This window comes from Coptis chinensis, chromosome 2 (assembly GCF_015680905.1).
Source record: "Coptis chinensis isolate HL-2020 chromosome 2, ASM1568090v1, whole genome shotgun sequence".
In the NCBI taxonomy this organism is placed as follows: domain Eukaryota; kingdom Viridiplantae; phylum Streptophyta; class Magnoliopsida; order Ranunculales; family Ranunculaceae; genus Coptis; species Coptis chinensis.
Window position 1 is genome coordinate 13,715,554 of NC_141457.1, and position 20,564 is coordinate 13,736,117.

At 36.8% G+C, this 20,564-nt stretch overlaps 1 long non-coding RNA gene across 1 annotated transcript; it reads left to right on the forward strand.

Annotated features, from left to right (window-relative positions):
• Nucleotides 1–1,495: 1,495 nt before the first annotated feature.
• LOC147514996 (uncharacterized) lies at nucleotides 1,496–16,621 on the forward strand. Its single transcript, XR_015209768.1, has 8 exons — nucleotides 1,496–1,738; nucleotides 2,150–2,295; nucleotides 3,302–3,356; nucleotides 14,647–14,740; nucleotides 15,188–15,355; nucleotides 15,438–15,483; nucleotides 15,579–15,642; nucleotides 16,338–16,621. It is a non-coding gene; the product is annotated as an uncharacterized LOC147514996 (long non-coding RNA).
• The last annotated feature ends 3,943 nt before the right edge of the window (nucleotides 16,622–20,564 follow it).

Sequence of the window (20,564 nt, forward strand, 5' to 3'; positions counted from 1 at the left end):
ATTCAATCTTTCAAATCTGGGGATCAAGTTCTGTGCGAGATCCTAGAGCCCAACGACAAGCTTGGGCCCAACTGGAAAGGACCATACATCATTGACAAGGTTTGTCGAACTAGTTTTTACTACCTACGCACTGTTGAAGGAGACGTTCCTGTCAAACCATGAAAAGAACAGCACCTTTGCAAGTACTATCAGTAAATTGTTATTATATGTTTCTTTATGCATTGTTTACTCCTCTCCATGTCATCAATAAAGTTCTCCACATTACCATCGAATTTCTTCCTTGCATTAGTCTTTATTTATGATCCACACTGGACTAAGCCTTTAGGGAATTATCTTCTCACTATTTGTTCAAGAATATTGTATGCCAATTTGCTTTAGAACAAGTGATACTGAGTATGAGAAAGTTGAATTGTATGCCAATTCCTTTCATATCCCCAACCAGTTGGAACTATACACCAGTTCTTTCAAACTGTGATTATCCTCGATGGGTTAAGCCTTTAGGGAATAAGACCACATTAACTGTTCAATAAACTGTACGCCAATTTGACTTGGAACAAGTGATAGTGTTCTTGAGAGCCTGAACTGTATGCCAGTTCCTAGAGCTCTCAATACATCACTACAACAAATATGACATATGACATCACTAATTTTACATCACTTTTAGCAAAGTGATGTCATATGAAAACTATGACATCACTTTTCTCAGCATGTGATGTAATAATTGTCACAATTTTTTTTTAACATCACTTATTTCAAAAGTTGATGTAGTAGAGTTTTACAACATCATTTTAATAAGTGATGTCGTGATAGTGATGTAGTAATAATTTTTTACATCACTTGCTGTGTCACTTATAAAATAATGTAATATCTATGTATTCAACATCACTTTAAAAGTGTTGTCATTCACCGTGTCACTTATAAAGTGATATGATATCTATGTATTTAACATCAATTTAAAAGTGAATTTGCCAAGTTTTTGAAATCACTTATAATATGACTTCCAGAATTGTTATTATTAATATACATCATCTTAATTAAGTTAATTAGTTATAAAAAGACTATCAAAAAAATTAGGTTAAATATAAATGAAACAGGGGCACGCTTGGTTTGCTAGACTAGCCGCTCTTAAACAAAAAATAAAAAATAAAAAATGGTGATATATTTCTACTGAATATATTTTGGTTTCCCTAGTTAGAATCGAAAGATTAGGTTAAATAGAAATTAAACAGCGCTAGTTTGCTCGACTAGCCCTTAAACGAAAATTAGACACTACACTAGAACAACTATTTTGTAACAGGGTAGATTTTCCATAAGTAACGGAAATAATTGTTACTGTAACACACATATCGACCACAATCGTTACAAAAATCCCTGAATTAATATTTAATTATATGGTAACTATTATGGTAACACTTTATCCGTGAGAAAAGAAAGGAGAGAAATAGGCAAACCAAATTAAAAGAAAAGTAAAAAAGAAGGGAAAAATAAAAAGCAAGAAAAATTTGTCCACGCTCACATCTTTCCCCCTTCTATTTTTCGGGCAACAATTGTTAGCCAAATTCTAATTTAAGTTCACCTCTTTTTTTCGTTATCAAGAGAAAAACCTCTCTCTTAAGAACCCTAACTTCTGTAAACATCTTCTTTTCCGGGTTTCCTCCTCTGATCTTCTCCATTTTCATTTTATTGTTATCTTTAATTTGTAAGTGAGGGGCGAGCAATTGTCGATGAACCAGGTAAGGTTACTTTCGATTCGTGTTCTTCAATTTTCGTTTCTTCCATCACCTTAGATTAGAAAATGTCGTTTTTTTTCCTGAAAATTCACTTCTCTCCCTTTCTCATTTCATTCGGTTGTTTGTTGCAGAATTTTATGGAAGGTTAGTTTAGTGAGTACAACTCAACGGTGGAATTTCAATTTGATAAGCTTCTCAATCGGTTCTCCCTATTTCATTTAACGGAGATTTCAATTAATTTGTCTATTTTAGTGTTGAAGAATTATCTAAGTTATCGTTTTTTGAAACTCCATTCTGTATATGCACCTTTTTAGTTCTGGTCATGTATAATTTCCTTATTTTTTTTGGCTTAAATAAACTAGATTTAGCTTTGTGGTAGTGATTGGTCAATAATCAAGTATGTCTGTATGTTTTTTCAGGAATATGCGAATGTGCAAAGGAGGAATGGAAAAGTATATAAAAAAAAGGCAATGGAATGTTTTCATGTCACCATATGAGGACAGATATGTGTATGTAAGGTTTGTGGGTGGAACATCTGGTCCCATTACAGTCTCTGTTGAAGAAGGTAGAAATTTATCTCGTTGCTCTTTTCTATTTAGGGGCCATTTGTTTTTGCCTCTTATAAGACCTTGAGGTCTTATAACCTCTTATAACCTCTTATAACCTCATATAAGATGTGGCCCAGTGATTTTGGACATTTTTTTGGTTTGTTTTTTGCCTCTTATAAGAGGCATTCTACTTGAAATGTCTTATAAGAGACTCCAATTCTATAAGTACCAAAATTGGATCTACTTAAATTCTATAAGTCTTATAACTTGAAAAATGACTCAAACACCCCCGTCCATATATCCCTAGCCTCATTTTTCTCTTCTTCCCTTTTCATTATCTTATTCTCCAAATAACTCCATTGCCCTAGCCACCACCGGCTACCACCACCACCACTACCACCACCACCACCACCACCACCACCACCACCACCACCACCATCATCACTACCACTACCACTACCACAGTACTATTAAGACTATCACCACCACCACCACCATGTTATTAAAATCACCACCACTTCCACTACCACCACCACCACCACCGTGCTATTAAAACCACCACCACCTCCACTACCACCACCACCACCACCACCGTGCTATTAAAACTAATATCATCACCTCCACTACTACCACCACTACCGCCAATTAAGATAGTTTCTTAAAATCGATATTCTAATTATCAAAATTGATTTGAAACCGAAAATCAAAATATAAGTTTGTTTCAAATTAATTTATTCACGTTAAATGTGATGTAAAGTAGGGTTATATTTGTCAAATAACCATCTATAAGATGTCATGTATTTGTTTTTTACATTTTTACAAGTGTTTATAAGAGGAACTTAAAATAAAAAACAAACCACTTTATAAGACCATCTTATAAGACCCTCTTATAACTTAACCCAAAAAAACAAATAGCCCCTTAGACTTTTAGCTTATTTTGGTAACTGTCTGGTTTTCAGAATTCGATCTTTTAATGCTATTTGCACCCATAGTTAGTGATTGGGTGCCATTTTATTATAATAGCAGTTCAAGGGCAGTAGGAGTTTGCTTGTGGTCTTGTTAGTTTCTTCTGTTTCAGGTACATATGATCTACAAGTATCCTTCGATTGATTTTGTTTTTTTCTAAAATTTCTTCAGAAGTCAATCCATTCTATCAGACATTGATTTCTACAAGTTGTGTAGCTGAACACCTTGTCGATAATGAATTTATAGTTTTTTTTGTCAATGTTAAAATATTGAGAACCATATAACCTAGAAGCCCAAGCTGATTGAAAGGCACAAAATATACACGGACATGGGAATATACACAGCCACAACACTTCAAATTTGAACACACACGCAGTATATTCCCCTTAAGTCTTGGCGCTTAGCCTACCGAAAAAGCCCGACCTTGCTGAATCCAAATGCCTAGTTCTAGTTAAGAACTATTTTCTCCAAAAGCTGATCTTATAGATAGAGCACCCTAGTATTTAATAAAACGATTGCTAGTTAACTTTCGGGAAAATGCACACATGACAACACCCTTAAGACAGGAACAAACCACAACTAGAATCATCTAATTCTATATTGTGAAACAGTAGAGTTGGTACTTGAAAATTACTTTTTTTTAGGTAAAATACGAATATCTTAAGCAAATTTAAAAGACAAATATATGAAGCAAATGAAGGATTATTTTCAAATAGTGTAGTCATTAAGACTCAACTTTTTTACTGGACCTACTGATGTAATGATTTTTAGAAGCTGTTTTTAATGTTTTTTTTTTTTTTGCAATCAAATGTGAATATAGGGTCTTTTTGTAGTACGTCACACTATATTAGTGCCCTTTTGAGTTTAGTGATAAGAGCCCAAAACTGTAGTTTTAACCCTTTAACAATCGTACTTTTAGACCAATTATGTGAATAATAAGTAAGAGTTAATATTGATTACGTGTTTTTATGCATTTCAGGCTTCAAAGTCCATTATGTGCAAAAATGTGCCACTTTAGCGAGATAAAGGAGCAAAGGTCGGTTGCTAATGAGTTCTGTGATTAAAGGCCAATTTTCAAGAAGACAAAGCCTTTGTAAAGCCCGGTCAAAAGCTGAAAAGTCAAAGTCCACACGGGCAGAAACAGTGCACAAAGTTAGCAGAACTTCCGAAGACCATATCTTTGGACTCAGACCTCGGAATTGGGCCTACCTTATGTCAAAACGACCGGCTCGAAAAGAGCTTTCCAATGGTCCAAGCCTTAGCCCAATCAGAAGAACAGAAGTAGACGAAACATCTATTGAAGCCAACTACAGCTGAAGAGCCCATTTTGGACTAAAGAAATTGGGTTTTGGGCCCGATTTTTCGGCCAAAAACATGGCTCCAAGCTCATGCACGATTTTTGGATCTGAAAGTATAAAAACAAAAGCTTGACTCTTTGTTAATGGGAGTTAGGTTAGGAAGCTAATGTTAATGGAGTTTAGGGTTAGAAAAAGATAGATCTAGATTAGTTTTTAGATCTAGATCTAGTTTTTTTACATTCATTCAATTAGTTAGTTTAGAATCATATTTAGTTTTTAGAATAAAGTACTAGTTCTTCATTTCAATTTAGATTATTGCTTAAATTCTTATTTGGATTTAGTTGTCTTAAATTCATAATTAGTTATTCACAATCTTAGTTCTAAATTAGTTGTAATTTCAGTTTAATTTAATTATGTCTTGTTCTTATTATTGTTCTTGTGTTGGGAATGGTAGTATAGAAATTTCACATCAAATCATTACTCTCACCATTGTTCCTTTTGGGTTTGATTAGTTGAATTTATTTAAGTCTAGAGAGTTAAGAGTGGACGAATCCTTACTCATTATATTGCATGATTATGTTTTGAGAGTAAGAAGAATTGATTTAAACGTAAGAACGGTAGGATTACGTATTAGTGTTGTTAACATTAATATTAGTGTTCTATTATTTTTACGTTTATCAAATGGCGCCGCTGCCATCTTAATCTCGTTCATGACAAGAATTCAATTGCTTGAATCCAAGGGGCAATCCCCCATTCTCTACCCACCCACCCTTTTAATTTTTCATTCTTATTTCTTGAATTTTCGGAACTGTTCATTGTTTTAGGCATAGGGGCTACGGATTCACAAAGAAAAACACTGCGGTGAAGGTATTTCTCAATTTTCGAAAATTCTAAAAATTTGCATACATAATATTTAATGTGTTGTTGATTTACTGGAATATTTTCAGATTTTTCAAAATTGGTTTACCTTGTGAAACAAATACGATCTTTACAGTGTTGCATTTCAGTTTTCACACCGTATGTTCTTGAAAAACAGACAAGTAAGGTTACTTAGGGAGTTCTAAAAATTCTATAGTTTTTCCAGGAGTATCTATCCTAAGTCAGGAGTTTGTTGTAAAACTTTGACGAATTTTTTATTTGTTTTGACCTCCTAAATAGTAGAGTGTTTCCAGTGTGTTTCGGCAGTGTTGCAAACACTTAATATCTGGAACACCAGCCGATAAGGAGAGGTTGTAGAACTTCAATTGCTCTAAAAGTTTTACAGAAACAAGTAGGATCTGTCAGAAGTCTCCAGTAAAAATTTGGAAATTTTTGGCTTTGTTTTGATGGGATAACCATTCGGTTGTTTGTATTGTGTCCGAAAACTGTTTCGCAAACTTTGCAGGGCAGTAGAGGGACTTTCATAGGTCCGATTGATCTGAAATTTTACAGGCTACTTGATAGACGTCTTATCAAATTACTGTAAAAATTTCAAATTTTTTAGAGTACAATAAAAGGCCTAAAACTCGAACACCCTGAAGCGCGACCCGCACCCAAACCGAGCGCGACCCGCGCTCAAACACTAGACATCTGAAATTCCTGATCGCGACCCGCGCCCTAAGCAAGCGCACCTGCGCTCAAAACACTGGAAGCTGAGCGCGACCCGCGCTCAAACATTGGACATTCACAAAACCCTGAGGCGCACTGCTTCAAGGAGAAGCGCACCAGCGCCACCGAAGGAAAATTCAGCGAGCGAATGTTCCAATTTTCACGGGTTAGTTCAAATTTCTATTTCTTCAAGTTATTCAGTGTTTCTAACTTGTTAAATACACTGAGATTAAGTGCATACAAAGACGCTATTCAAACGCTGTGAGTAAAGGGAGGCATTCAGGTACTCCTTCTTCCACTCCTCGCCTCTTACGAGGAGTTTTAATTTTAGTATAATCGGGCTTGTTTTTCGTAGAAATAAATACAACACGCCTATCTAGAATTTCACACACTACACTTGCATCAATGGCTAAAGAACAACAAGAGACTCCTCTCTCTGATTTTTATAAAGCCCTAAACGATGGCCCTAAGTGGGTGCATCGTTCTTGCGGACCTAGTGGTTTAACTTGTTACCGGTTTTCATGGTTTAGACCACGAGAAGCCTTTACCGTTTATCGTAGGATAGACCAAGTTCTCACTACATTCCATCATCCTAGCGTAAGTCCAGATCAAGTTAAACTTAGGGTGTTTCCTTTCACCCTAGCCGACAAGGCGGCGTCTTGGTTAACTGCCAAAACGCCAAACTCTGTGGACTCATGGGCTCAACTTGTTCAATTGTTCATGGAACAATTTTACCCACCACTAAAGACAAATGAAATGCTTCACAAGATTCATTTCTTCAGCCAGAATCCTCATGAATCCTTTTCAGAGGCCTGGAATTGTTTCACTGATCTTCTCATTGAATGCCCGCGTCATAATCTTGCGAAAGACACGCTTGTTCGTGCTTTCTTCAAGGGGCTTTCACATTATCATAAGGAGGTTCTAGATATCATGACTGGGGGTAGTTTTCTTAGTAAAGGAGCCTTGGAGGCTCATAAATTCTTAGAAGATCAATCTAAGAAGAACAACAATTGGGGAGGTAACGATTCTTCCCGCTCCTCTGCTTCTTCTCTTGAGGTTAAACATGATCCCGAGCTTAAAACTCTTATCGATGCCCTCACTAAAAAGGTAGATGCCATCTCTGTTCAATAACAACCCACTCCAGTCATGAACATTAACTCAACTCGTTGTAATGTCTGTTGTAGTCTTGAGCATTCCGACTTCTATTGTCCTCTTGTCTATGCACAAACACCACCACAACCATCACACTTCAACCAGTTAATTCAACATCAAAGACAAGGGAACTTAGGTGACCAGAATAGAGGTTTAGTACCCATAACCCAGAACTATCAACATCAAGACATGAACGCTCAACAAGCTTTAATTCCAATACAACCATCTACAGACAAAGTATTAGTTACATTGTTGGAGAAACAAAATCAAATTATGCAACAAAACTCCAACTTGATGAAAGATCAGCATGATCAAAACTCTAATATGATGAAACAAACGATGCAAATGATTCAGTCTTTGTGCCAAAAGGTTATTGACATGTCTTCTAACCAAAATAATAACCAAACTGGCGTGTTTCCAAGTCAAGCAGTGCCTAATCCTAAGTCAACAAACACCGCCTTCGAAATAAAAAGTATTCAATGTAATGGTAATATAAACCAAGGGGACCTACAGACAATCACTACCCTTCGTTCAGAGCGAGTAGTTGATAACCAAGTGACTATGCCTAAAGATTACCCGCAAACTAAAAATGATACCATACCAAATACTATAATAGAAACTGAAGACCCTACAATTGTAGAAGTACCAGTTAAACCACAACCAAAAGGGCAAACATTACAAGACCCAATAATAGAAAGTGAAGACCCTACACCTGTAGAGGTTCCAATATGGATACCTAGATGGAAAACGGATAGAGATAAAGCAAAGACTAATAATACTTTTATCCCTTTTGCTAAAAATAGCGATAAAGCACCATATCCCCAAAGACTAGTTGTGTTTAAAAAGGACGAGAATTTTGATAAGATTAAGGAAGTGTTTAAAAATTTGACTATAAACCTACCTTTTCTAGAAGCTATAAAAAGTCTACCTGGACACGCTAAGCTTCTAAAAGAGTTGTGCACCAAGAAGAGGAAAACCAACATACCCTACGAAGCATTCTTAATTGAACAATATCCCTCTTTCTCTGAACATAACGGAATTGTTAAGTACAAGGACCCTGGTCGTCCTACTGTACAATGCACCTTAGGTGATACCTTAATAACAACTGCTTTATTAGACCTGGGGGCGAGTGTTAACTTACTCCCTTTTTATTTATATAAACAACTAGGTCTAACAAAACTTCAACCAACCAAAATGACTTTGCAGTTAGCCGATCGTTTTATTAAGTATCCCAAGGGTGTAGTTGAAAATATTCTCGTTAAAGTTCAGGATTTTTACTATCCAAATAGACTTTGTTATTCTTGACACGAAGTTGCTCATGATTCCATTCCCATCATCTTAGGGCGCCCTTTCTTGGCAACCCGCCAATGCCCAAATCAATTGTCGGGATGGCTCAATGACTCTTTCTTTTGGAAATCTTTTCTGTAGAAGTTAACATATTTAGACAAAAATAGGGACAACTAGGTTTGCCCGTAGAAGGGGAAGTGAAGTACATTGAGAGTTTTTTACCTCACATTAGTGCAGCTGACACTTTAGTCCCCACACTAGTAGATACCCCTCTTATGGAAGAAGACAAGGATCACAATTTCTACTCCCTAGACGTAGATAACATCAAGGAGGATTTCCTTCGACTCTTTTGCAATCCTTCTTTGCCGCCTCGCGAGTTCTCTCCTATTGACATCCATTCATCTCTTGACGCCATGACGGAAGAAGAATTTTTTGCCCTCTATCCCAGTGATTCTTCTTACCCACCTATGGAGGAATGTCTTGCATATCTCAAAGCCTCTGATGATATAGACTTAAGAACACTAGTTGAACACCATTCACCCACCTCACATCCTCATGTCACTCATTCACCTTCCATCACGAATGTTCCTCGCCCTCTACCTTTTCAAAGAACCATTGAGTTTGTACTTGACCTTGGCATTTCTCCTATGCTTCATAACTATCTAAAACCAACTGGTGAAGAAGTAACACCCAAGGACAAGCCACCTGACATTTTTTCATTTTTTCCATTTTTTTCCTTCTCAAAATTATCCACATCCTACGTATCTTCCACAACCATCAATTTTCTCACGTTCATTTACTTGGCATCCCCTTCAGAGGGAGACAAAGAAGAAACTGTATGCTTTCGATTAGGTTTTAGATCTATAAGGCTTTGCTCTCATTCCACTAAGCTACGTCATAGGAAATCTTGGTGCTTAATTCTGTTTGATAGTGCATTCCATGTTAATTATTTGTGGAAAGACCCACAACTTTTTCGATTGTTGATATATGTTAAACTGCATTTTAATACATATATATTAGTAAGTCTAGGGAATTTGACTTTAAAATACCCAAGTTTTCGTACAATACCAACTTTCTGGAGTGTAGGCCAAACAAAAATTTCAAACTTAACAAGAGTTTTCCAATTTTGTTTGGGGGTGGCGCATTTTGGTATTCATTTTAAATCATGTTGCCACCCTAAGCCTGTCATGTTTACTTCAGTAGAGTTTGTGTTAGTTAGTACGTACCAGTTTAATTGTGCTTCATATTATCATATCATCTTTACAATATTTATGTTACAGGTACCGCCAATTTTTGCCACGTTTCTATGGTAAATTCTTTCCTTATCTCTTTACACTTTGAGGACAAAGCGTTCGATTGTTTGGAGGTGGGATAGAAACATTTGCAAAAATTAGACACTTTTTAGATGTAAATTACGCACTTTTATTTATAAAATATTAAAAATTATAAAAATTAATTAGTTACATAATTTAATTGTGCTATTGAATTGTTTCATGAACCCCCTTCTCCCAAATTGTTTGGGGGTGGTATAGAAACACGATGTAAATGTTAAGCACATATTAGGTTGTATATTACGTATTATTTGTCTTAAAAAAAATAAAAATAAAAATAAAAATAAAAAGTTTATGCTATACACTTAGGAATATTGGTATTGTTTCTTTCTCTATGCTCTTAATAATCTAGAAGTCTCACGTAGCTTTTGCATTAGAATAATTTTTAGAAACTTAGGTTAATATGTAGGTAATAATATTTGCATCTATCTATAAATATATTACATGAGTATCTATGGTTGTTAGGCAAAGTTTAAAAATCTAGGCTAGAGTACTTATTCTACAAATCCTGTGAGAATATAGCCTAAAGCCTTATATGAGTGAAACATTTGAGAAATGACACAAGGGAGAAGTATATTCCGAATAGAGAAATCACACGTCCACTTGCTTGACCACTATACCATGTCCTAAGAGAGAATTTAGGCCCTTTTTGGATCGATATAGCTAGAAATTCCGACTTAAGTATATTTTCCGCTAGTCACCCCACTAAGCCTTTCATTAGCCCTTTCATAAACCGCAAATCCTTTACCCTGTTACAAAACAAAACAAAATAAAAAAATTCAACCTACCTAATTTAGATAAGTCTGAGAATAGAATAAGGAAGAAAGAAGAAGAGAAAAACCCGTGTAAACAAAAGTTAGTTAATTGCTTCAGAAAATAAAGAAAAGAAGTTTCCATCCAAAGAAAAGAAAAATAAAAATAGAAATAAAATAAAAACTCCCAAAAAATAGAATAAAAGATGTCAAAAGCCAAAGAAAAAGAAAAAAAAAATATGGCTAAGGATGGAAACAAAGTGTAGAAGCAAAAGTAAATAACAAGGTTTTCTCTAGTTACATAATATGAAGACTCTATTATCTCAGACTTGTTCTTTTTGAATATCCATTTCCTTCCTTCTTAAACCATCTCCTAATCCCTGCAACACCTAATAAAGACCTCTAGCTCAATTAGGAATAGGTTAGTGGGATAGTAAGTGGCAGATGTGTTTGATCAACTTCGCTTCCTTTGTGTGTCATGAGATTGTAAGGTAAAGTATGCCCACCGCATTAATTTGAGTAGCAAAACTTGAGTGGAAAAATTAGAGTGATTTTTGTCTTGACTTTTATGTGAGAACCTACTTAAGGACGCTATTCCAAAGTTTCAGAAACGGACCTGTTACTACATTTCATAGCATTACTCATTGTATATATGTTTATTCATGGATGATTGATTATTATGCATATATTAGCTTAGGTTTCGACATGATTATTCTGTATTCATTTATAGTAAGATGTATAGATAATTGAGACATAAATAAGGAAACAATAGTTTTATTTCTTAGTCGTTGTAGTATAGATGAAGTTTGTGAGTACCTTCACTGGAAAACTCTCACGAGGCTATAACTCATCCACTAGGAAATTCCTAGTGGTTTAAGGCCTTGTTGCATATGGTCAATGCAATCGCACTCAGCGAAACGAGAGTAGATAGAACTCCATTTTTGGTCACTTATTCTAATTTCTCATATTTGCTTGAGGACAAGCAAAATGCTGTTTGGGGGTGGTTTGATAAGAGCCCAAAACTGTAGTTTTAATCCCTTAATAATCGTACTTTTAGACCAATTATGTGAATAATAAGTAAGAGTTAATATTGATTACGTGTTTTTATGCATTTCAGGTTTCAAAGTCCATTAAGTGCAGAAATGTGCCACTTTAGCTAGATAAAGGAGCAAAGGTCGGTTGCTAATGAGTTCTGTGATTAAAGGCCAATTTTCAAGAAGACAAAGCCTTTGTAAAGCCCGGTCAAAAGCTGAAAAGTCAAAGTCCACGCGGGCAGAAATAGTGCACAAAGTCAGCAGAACTTCCGAAGACCATATCTTTGGACTCAGACCTCGGAATTGGGCCTACCTTATGTCAAAACGACCGGCTCGAAAAGAGCTTTCCAATGGTCCAAGCCTTAGCCCAATCAGAAGAACAGAAGTGGACGAAACATCTATTGAAGCCAACTACAGCTGAAGAGCCCATTTTGGACTAAAGAAATTGGGTTTTGGGCCCGATTTTTCGGCCCAAAACATGGCTCCAAGCCCATGCACGATTTTTGGATCTGAAAGTATAAAAACAAAAGCTTGACTCTTTGTTAATGGGAGTTAGGTTAGGAAGCTAATGTTAATGGAGTTTAGGGTTAGAAAAAGATAGATCTAGATCTAGTTTTTTTTACATTCATTCAATTAGTTAGTTTAGAATCATATTTAGTTTTTAGAATAAAGTATTAGTTCTTCATTTAAATTTAGATTATTGCTTAAATTCTTATTTGGATTTAGTTGTCTTAAATTCATAATTAGTTATTCACAATCTTAGTTCTAAATTAGTTGTAATTTCAGTTTAATTTAATTATGTCTTGTTCTTATTATTGTTCTTGTGTTGGGAATGGTAGTATAGAAATTTCACATCAAATCATTACTCTCACCATTGTTCCTTTTGGGTTTGATTAGTTGAATTTATTTAAGTCTAGAGAGTTACGAGTGGACGAATCCTTACTCATTATATTGCATGATTATGTTTTGAGAGTAAGAAGAATTGATTTAAACGTAAGAACGGTAGGATTACGTATTAGTGTTGTTAACATTAATATTAGTGTTCTATTATTTTTACGTTTATCATTTAGTCACACGAAGTTCAAAATTTTGATTTTAGTCACACTCCGTCAATAAATCTGTCTCAAGCTGTTAGTCAACGTATTTGACTAGGTTTGACTGTATGTGCATCATCAATCTAATCTAACAACTACTCACAACTCGAATCTCAATGAATATCAACAGTCTAAGAAATGACTAAAACAGTAAGTGTTGGTTATTCATTTCACTCAATTGGAAAAAAAATAATAATAATAAAAAAAAAAATTGGAGAAGAAACAATTGGTTTGTTCATAATCTGAATTGGAGGCACCAGTACGAGAGCTTGCACGCCCCAAACTCAAAGACCTTCCACTGATCAAGACTCACAACTCAGAGGTATTTTTCCAGTTGGATGCGGACATGACTAACCAAACAAAAGCTTCATCTGGATTTGATTATGAACTCGATCCTTTGAATTGTTGACAAATTGGCATTAGAATTACTTAGTAAAGAACTTGCAGTACCGATCTAGCTTCCCAGTCAACCCATTCCATAAATTTAGCCCATCTTCTTGCAATAGCTTAGTGACACAAGAACTGATCGAATTGCATTTCTTGGCTCAACACACAAGCTCTTGTCTCTGATCGTCTATATTAGTTTCGGTAGCATAGCCTTAATTTCATGAAATCCAATTGGTGGAGATAGCTTTGGGACTTGTCAATAGCGAGCAATGAGCAATCCTTCTTGTGGGTGCTAGGACCATGATGGTGCTACGCCCATGATCCATCAATGGTAGCAACAAGATAGTCGATGACAAAGACAAACAATAAAGTGTTTGGATACCGTAAACCAACACATACTGTTTTGTTGGTTGATTAATTTTCTGAACAGTCGTTATTCCTCCATATTTGTTTTCAAGATGATTAGATTAGTTAGGCGTTACTTGTTTCCCACTGTCGATTCCTCGAGCTTCGTGTTTTGAGATGATTTTGATTAGGTTGATGATTCGTGTTTTCAACCGTTGATATTCCTCAAGGTTTAAGTTGAGAGATGATTAGATTAGTTTGATGATACATGGTTTGGACGCTCAATTATCCTCGAGCGTGGTGCTAAGAGATGCTAGATTGGTTCATTTCTTAAAAAAAAATAAACAAATAAAAAAATAAAAAAATAAATATATATATATATACGGTCAACGTACAGTCAAACTTAGTCAAATACGTTGACTAACACCTTGAGACAGACTTGTTGACGGACTGTGACTAAAATCAAAATTTTGAACTTCGTGTGACTAAATTCAAAAGCGCACTAATATAGTGTGACATACTACAAAAATATATTATAAAGATAAATATAAAGTTACATATTAGAGTTTCTTGCTACATAAGGAACAAAAGGGCATCTTGCTACACTCTAAGGAAATCTAAAGTATAACTGGTCCTGGTTTTCCAATCTTGTGACAAAAGGTGGTCTTTCCATGCTCCATACAAAATTATCCTAGTCTAAAGTGGCTCCATGCTTTGCCGCAGCATCTGCACTGAAGTTGGTTTCCCTCCAGGCATACGATATCCTATAGTAGGAGAGTGCAGCAGTAGCTCTCGCCCATCTCGATTTCAGAACCCAGGGAATGTGGCCATTAGAGAAGGCTAGTGCAACTGACTGTGAATCTGGTTGCTGTGTTTTTAATGTGGTTGCTGACATTTGAATGCATAAAGTTGTAGCATCTATTTCCTTATTGCTTTATCATTCATTTTACCTATTTATACTTGGAAATAAATATTTTATTATTCGGTTTGCTTGAAATGCTGAGTATGAAGGGGACCTTCTATCATGTGATTTCTACATCTTTGGTAAGTTTGTTACCTTTTAATGTTGAAACTGTGTTATATCATCTCATTTGATCTTTAACACACTATTTTATCCTTGCATTTGTCCTTTCAGCTTGGGATTTTGGTCTTTTCTTGTGCACTACTTCTCTATGCTAATCAATTCCATTCTCGTAAATTTCCGGCTAAGTAAAGATGTGTACAACCCCGTAAGTCCTTCTACTTCCTCTTATTATATAATTAAGATTAAATTTTTTTGGAAAGTTTCTTCTGCCCATGCATTTAGACCTTCTTTTGGCTCACTGTTGGTACCTGTGTTTGGTATGTCGCTATACATGATTCAGATGCTTACTATCTTACATAATTTTAAATTATTGTAGTAATCTTAGCATCATTGTACTTCTCGTTTGGGTTACTGGTTTGAAATTGTGACATTGTAAATATGGGGGTGTCCAGGGTATGACTGACAGAAATTGATGAAAACACACACGCACACGCGCAATCCAGTCCTTTAAAAGCTAGAATATTCATGTTGTGCGTGTCTTTGCTGGGGATGAGCATGTGGTGGCACTTGATTCTAATGGATATGTTAGTATTCATACTTATCAGTTGACATTCTGTGTACTTACATGATTGGCCCGTTGACATTGTCCTAGTAACAGCTACAACTCTCTGTAATGGTGGAATTTGTCCTTGTGAGTTACTTAAAAAAACGTGTCCTCTAGAGCTGTCGCTAGCTTTATGCCGGTCCCAATTCAAGCCCAGATAAAGGAGGAGGGGAAAGGGAAAGAGTCTTAGACTCTTCAGTTATGTAAACCAATCTGGTATGTGCTTCTTATACTTTTTTTTTTTGTCAAATTGTTGATTATAAACTTGTCTTGTGCTTTCATTCCGTACAAACAATAGCTTACATGAAGCGTGCCTAAAAGAATACACCACAAACGGGCACGAAGTGAGTTTTATACTTATTCCTTTGTTCCCCTTGCTCCTGAAATTGATTTTTTCCATAAGACGTGCTACGAAATTGGGTTGTTTACCTTTATGTAGATACCTAATGGACAATCAGAATCAAGGTCAAGAAGGTCATGGTATCCGGCTGTCTCAAAACCAGGTTATTGTGTTCTTTTCCATTATATGGTCTTTCTTGGGTTGTTGTTGGGAATCTACAATAAGTACATTCAGTTGGGTTACTATTACAGGCACTTCTTGTCTTTGTACATGATTTACGCCAAATTGGGAGATCGTACATGACTTGGGTCCAATTGACAGTGTGCATTTTCTCGTGTTCTTGCATATATTATTACTATTTCTCTTTGTTTGTTTATTTTTGCATACGTTTGAGGGTGGTTATCATGATATAATACGTCGGAGCTCAATAGGATGGATTGACGAGCTTTCTTCGGTAAATGAATTATGACAAATTACCTCTCTTTTATGTAGCCAAAGGTCTGACCGAATTAAAATATGACTTGTTGATATCAAGTGAGGAACTGCGCTGCCCTACCTATATCCTTGTGTGAATTTGTTCTAGGCATCCATTAATAATAGCTGAACCGACTTTTTCTTTCTCAGGTTGTCTCAACTTTCTCATTAATCTAGTTTTTCTCATTGTTGTAGCTGAATGGTTTAAGGATGAGATTGTTGCTTGATCAATGAGATTTTGTAGTAATGTAGGTTGACTAGTCGTTAATGATTCTTGATTTTGTAATATCTGATTAGTGTGTTTGGCGAGACTTGTATATATAAGATTCCACCGTCATGTACGTATGCTTACACAAAATTTTTGTCTTGTTGTTGCATATCCAGGTGTTAGTATTTATGTCTTGGAGACTTTTGAAGAAGTTTGGGATGTGCCTAATTAGCTTATATTGAACAAGCACGGATATTAGTAAAAGGCATAGCTACGAGACTAGCATGCAACCTGATGATTGCACATATGGCGTCGTGATTAGTTAAGCTCTAGTTTTGTTATACCATATCGTTGTACGTCTTTAAAGCTAGCTAGCTTGTATTTTGACAATGTGTATGATTAAATTTCAACATTGTCCATGTACTGTTCTAAATAAATGAGTATTTTGGTGTTTCAAGCGTACTAGTTAGTACTAATGACAATATAATGGTATATTTCTTCTATATTTGCTAACCAATGGCTTTATTATGGTTTTTATTAGCAAACGTAAAAATTCTTTTTTTTTAAATTTTTTGGTTACTATGGCATCACTTTTAGAGTGACTTAAAATATATGTGAGATCACTTTTTAGGTGTTGTTTAACTAGTTTTAAACATCACTTCTTAAGTGATGTCTATGTTCCATTCTCACATCACTTCCAAAAGTGATGTCAAAACTAACAACTATAATATCACCTAAAAAGTGATCTATATTTGAATAACGTCACTTTGGGTTATCACTTTCTAAAGTGATGCATCTTTACCATATCACCAAAAAAATGATGTACAAGACCTACCAAATCACTTGTTGGCATCACCGAAAAAGTGACTTTAAAAACCTTGACTTTTCACGTCGCCACCATTTACATCACTTTCGAAAGTGATGTGGTATAGTTTTAACATCACTTATGGAGTGACTTTAAATGACATTTCTGTTGTAGTGCATCCAACATAGGGGTTGCTGGGAAGATTTGGGTTGGATCCAGATCCTAGCATGCAATCATTGGCCTAGAACTATATCGACATGATGGCACTGAGAAAGACTCCCCCACTGCTATTCAGATGATAACCTATTCATTTTTTAAATAAATAGGACATGCCGTTATGAAACATAGTGTCGTGCTCATGGCACCAAGTTACTTTCGCAAAGACATATGTCTCTATTGCGATCGAACTCTTACTTACAATTAACTTGAATGGCTTCCATGACATCCTAATCAGATTCTGGTTATGCCTCGTTATCTGTTTAGCCTACGAGGGTTACCTATTGTTGTTCCAAATAAACTTTGGGGGCACCCAGGGGTAGAGTATGCATAGTAACATACGTCATATAACATAAAATGCTATAAATGTATGCATAAACTAGAAGAGCTGTAGAGTTTAGTAAATAAGTATCATGCATGCATAAACTAGAAGAGCTGCAGAGCTCAGTAAGTAAAATACTATGTGAGCTACATAACTCAATATTACAGACCCATAGAATAATTGTTTATGTGAATCATCAACTGAAAGGCTTATGAAGCAGGGGTAGAATCAAACTTTGGTTCACCATCAGTGCTTGCTGTTGCACCATCATCAAGAACTCTTGTTTTACTTTCAAGAACAGACTGTGTGGTTGGATTAGCTGGAATGGTTGAAGGCTGAAGAGAACACTGACCTGAAGCTGGAACTGGTAAAAAAAGGAAGATGAACGGGAGGCATGTCATCATCGGTGTCTTCTTCAGAAGATGAGGAGGCATCAGACATAAATTCTTCCTGGATAGCTGAGATACTAGTGTCTAGATCAGAAAATAAGATGAAAAGGTTGGTCACTCGCCCCTGAGCATCCAACTGAAAGACATATCCAGTAGCTTCAATAGCCTCCTCAAACTTAACTTGTCTGGCAGCATCGAAGAACTCTTCAGAAACATCAAGCACACTCAGGGCAAGGCGAATGGTATTTTCAGCTGACCTCTTCTTCACCACCTTCACCACTTGAGAATAGAACTCAGAGGTCTCCGCCAAGAGGTTACCAGCCTTCTTATCAGAGCGAAGATGTTTCTCTTTTAGAAGCCTCTCATAGCCTGACATGACCTCATTTGCATGGGCAATGGCTCGGCCAAGGGTCCTCATCTTGGTGTTCTTACGGTGAAGTTCCTCTTGGACCTAGTCATGTTTTGCTTGCAGGGTGGTGAAGAGGGCGTGTAGTTCTAAGAACTTCACTTTCCAAGTGGCAGCGCCAGCAGCTCCTTTCTGGGCTTTTCCTAGAGAGCCCCGGATGTTAGAGATCATATCTTTCATGTTCTTAAAACCAGTATCAGACTTCTTCTCTTTAGCCAAGAGCTGGTCAACCTGAATCAGTAGCACTTCAGCTTTTTTCTCAATAGTCTCTTTCACCCAGATCAGCTCACCACTAACCATGTCATCACTGGTTGTACCGGCTGAGGCCGCAAAGATGGGCTCTTTCATGGCTAAAAAGTTATTCACTAACTGGAAAAGGATACAGAGTGTATAAGTGACACAATGAGAGAAACATAACATTGAACAGAGAGGGAAATGCTTACCTTGGCAAGATAAACAGCAGATCAGTGAAAGGACAGGTACAGGCTCCCAACCATGCTAGCTTCAGCCTTGTCAATAGGAAGTCGCACTGCTTCCAGAACTCCAAGCACGATGTCAACATCATTATTAGAATGCTTGATGGTAACATGTAGTTCATCAATTTGTCCCCAATGCCTCATCTCCACGATCATCCCCCTTTCAGGGGAATCTGGAGATCTTGGCGAAAAGGGAATGTCAACACTCACCCCCCTCCTATCACTGAATTGAGGATGAGGGAGAGTGATAGTTACAACAGTTGTTTTAGCAATGCCCTTCCCCTTGCAGTTATCAAGGAAGGAATGGTCAACAGTTAGAAGGACATTGTTACCAGTTTGTCTAGAACCTGTGGGAGGATCTGGAACTGGTAGGGGTACCGCTACTTTCTCAAAATCGGAATGGGAAAGAGTCACAGGAACCTTAAAAAGTGTTTCTCCATTAACAGAGAGAGGTCAAAACTTCATTTTCTTACCAGACAGGGCAACATCAGAAGCAGAAGCAGAAGCAGGAGAAGCTCTCTTCATTTTATGGCGGTTAGACGCACGTACTTCCTTTTTAAAATTACTAGGGGCCAGCAATTCATGAGGTAGTTCAGGGCCTCTCCCGCCAGTGATTACACAATCATCACTGACAACAGGCTCCTGAACTGGGCCCGACGCCGTAGCATAACTAGAGGCGGCCATAGAGCTCTTCTCCTTACGGTTTCCTCTTCTTCTAGTACTCAAAGAGGATTCATCCTGAACTGGAGGAGGAAGAATTCCAGCATCCTGATCCATAAGAGGAGGAAGTGTTGTGCGCCCAGAATTCACAGTATTTATCCCGAAAGGGGAAAAGGTAGGGGCAAGTTGCAGCAATTTTTCGGTAGACATGTTAAAATATTCAAAAAGACGGGTGGGGATCAGAAACTATCACCCAAGGCATCCTCTATTCCTTGGGGATCTTCTTGATGAAGTCCACCGTAGCAGCATCAGTTGCAGTTAGTTGATTCCAAGGGGAAGAGTCATCTAAGGAATAATAACAAAGAAATTCAGACGAAAGACTCTTATATCAAATTATAAAGTTCTTGAGTAAGTAAACTTACTGGTTAGAGCATGAGTGTGTTTTCTGGGAATAGGAATTCCCATTGGCTCACCATCATTATCAGAAGGGCGAACGTCCCACGTATCACCCAACACACGAAGGTGGTGATAAGCCCAGCCTTCGTTACTCTGCTTCCCCTCAAAAAAGACGATCAGAGAGTTCTTGTCTTTGGTCATGAGATAATAGTATGATTGGTCTCAAATACACTGGACCTCATAAAAGTAACCAAACACCCAACGGTTCAGAGCAAATCCATGTCTCTTGGCAAGAAGGGCATAATACATGACAGTTCTGTCGAATAGGGGTGATGCCTGACCAATAGCAAGATTAAAGTGAATCAGACACTCTCTTAGCAATGGGTGGAGGGGAAGAGTGAGTACGGCCCTAAGCTGACCAATGGTGCTGAGCGCCACTTCCTTATAGGCCAACTCATCAGATAACCTCCCCCACTCCAGGCCGATATCCCCAGGGATGTGAAATTTCTTTCGAATCAGTTCCAAGGAGGAAAAATCTTCGAAGTTTACAAGTGACCAGTTGGGATTCATGATCGGAAAAAGAGAAAAAGTTTCAAGTTTTGGTTAAACCTTAACGGGAGATCAAAAGGTTTAGTATGCAGAAAAAAGTAGCATAAGAGATAATGAGAGTTCTCTCACCAAATCTTTTATATACAGATAAGATGGACGGTTACGATTAGCCCAAGCATTGCGT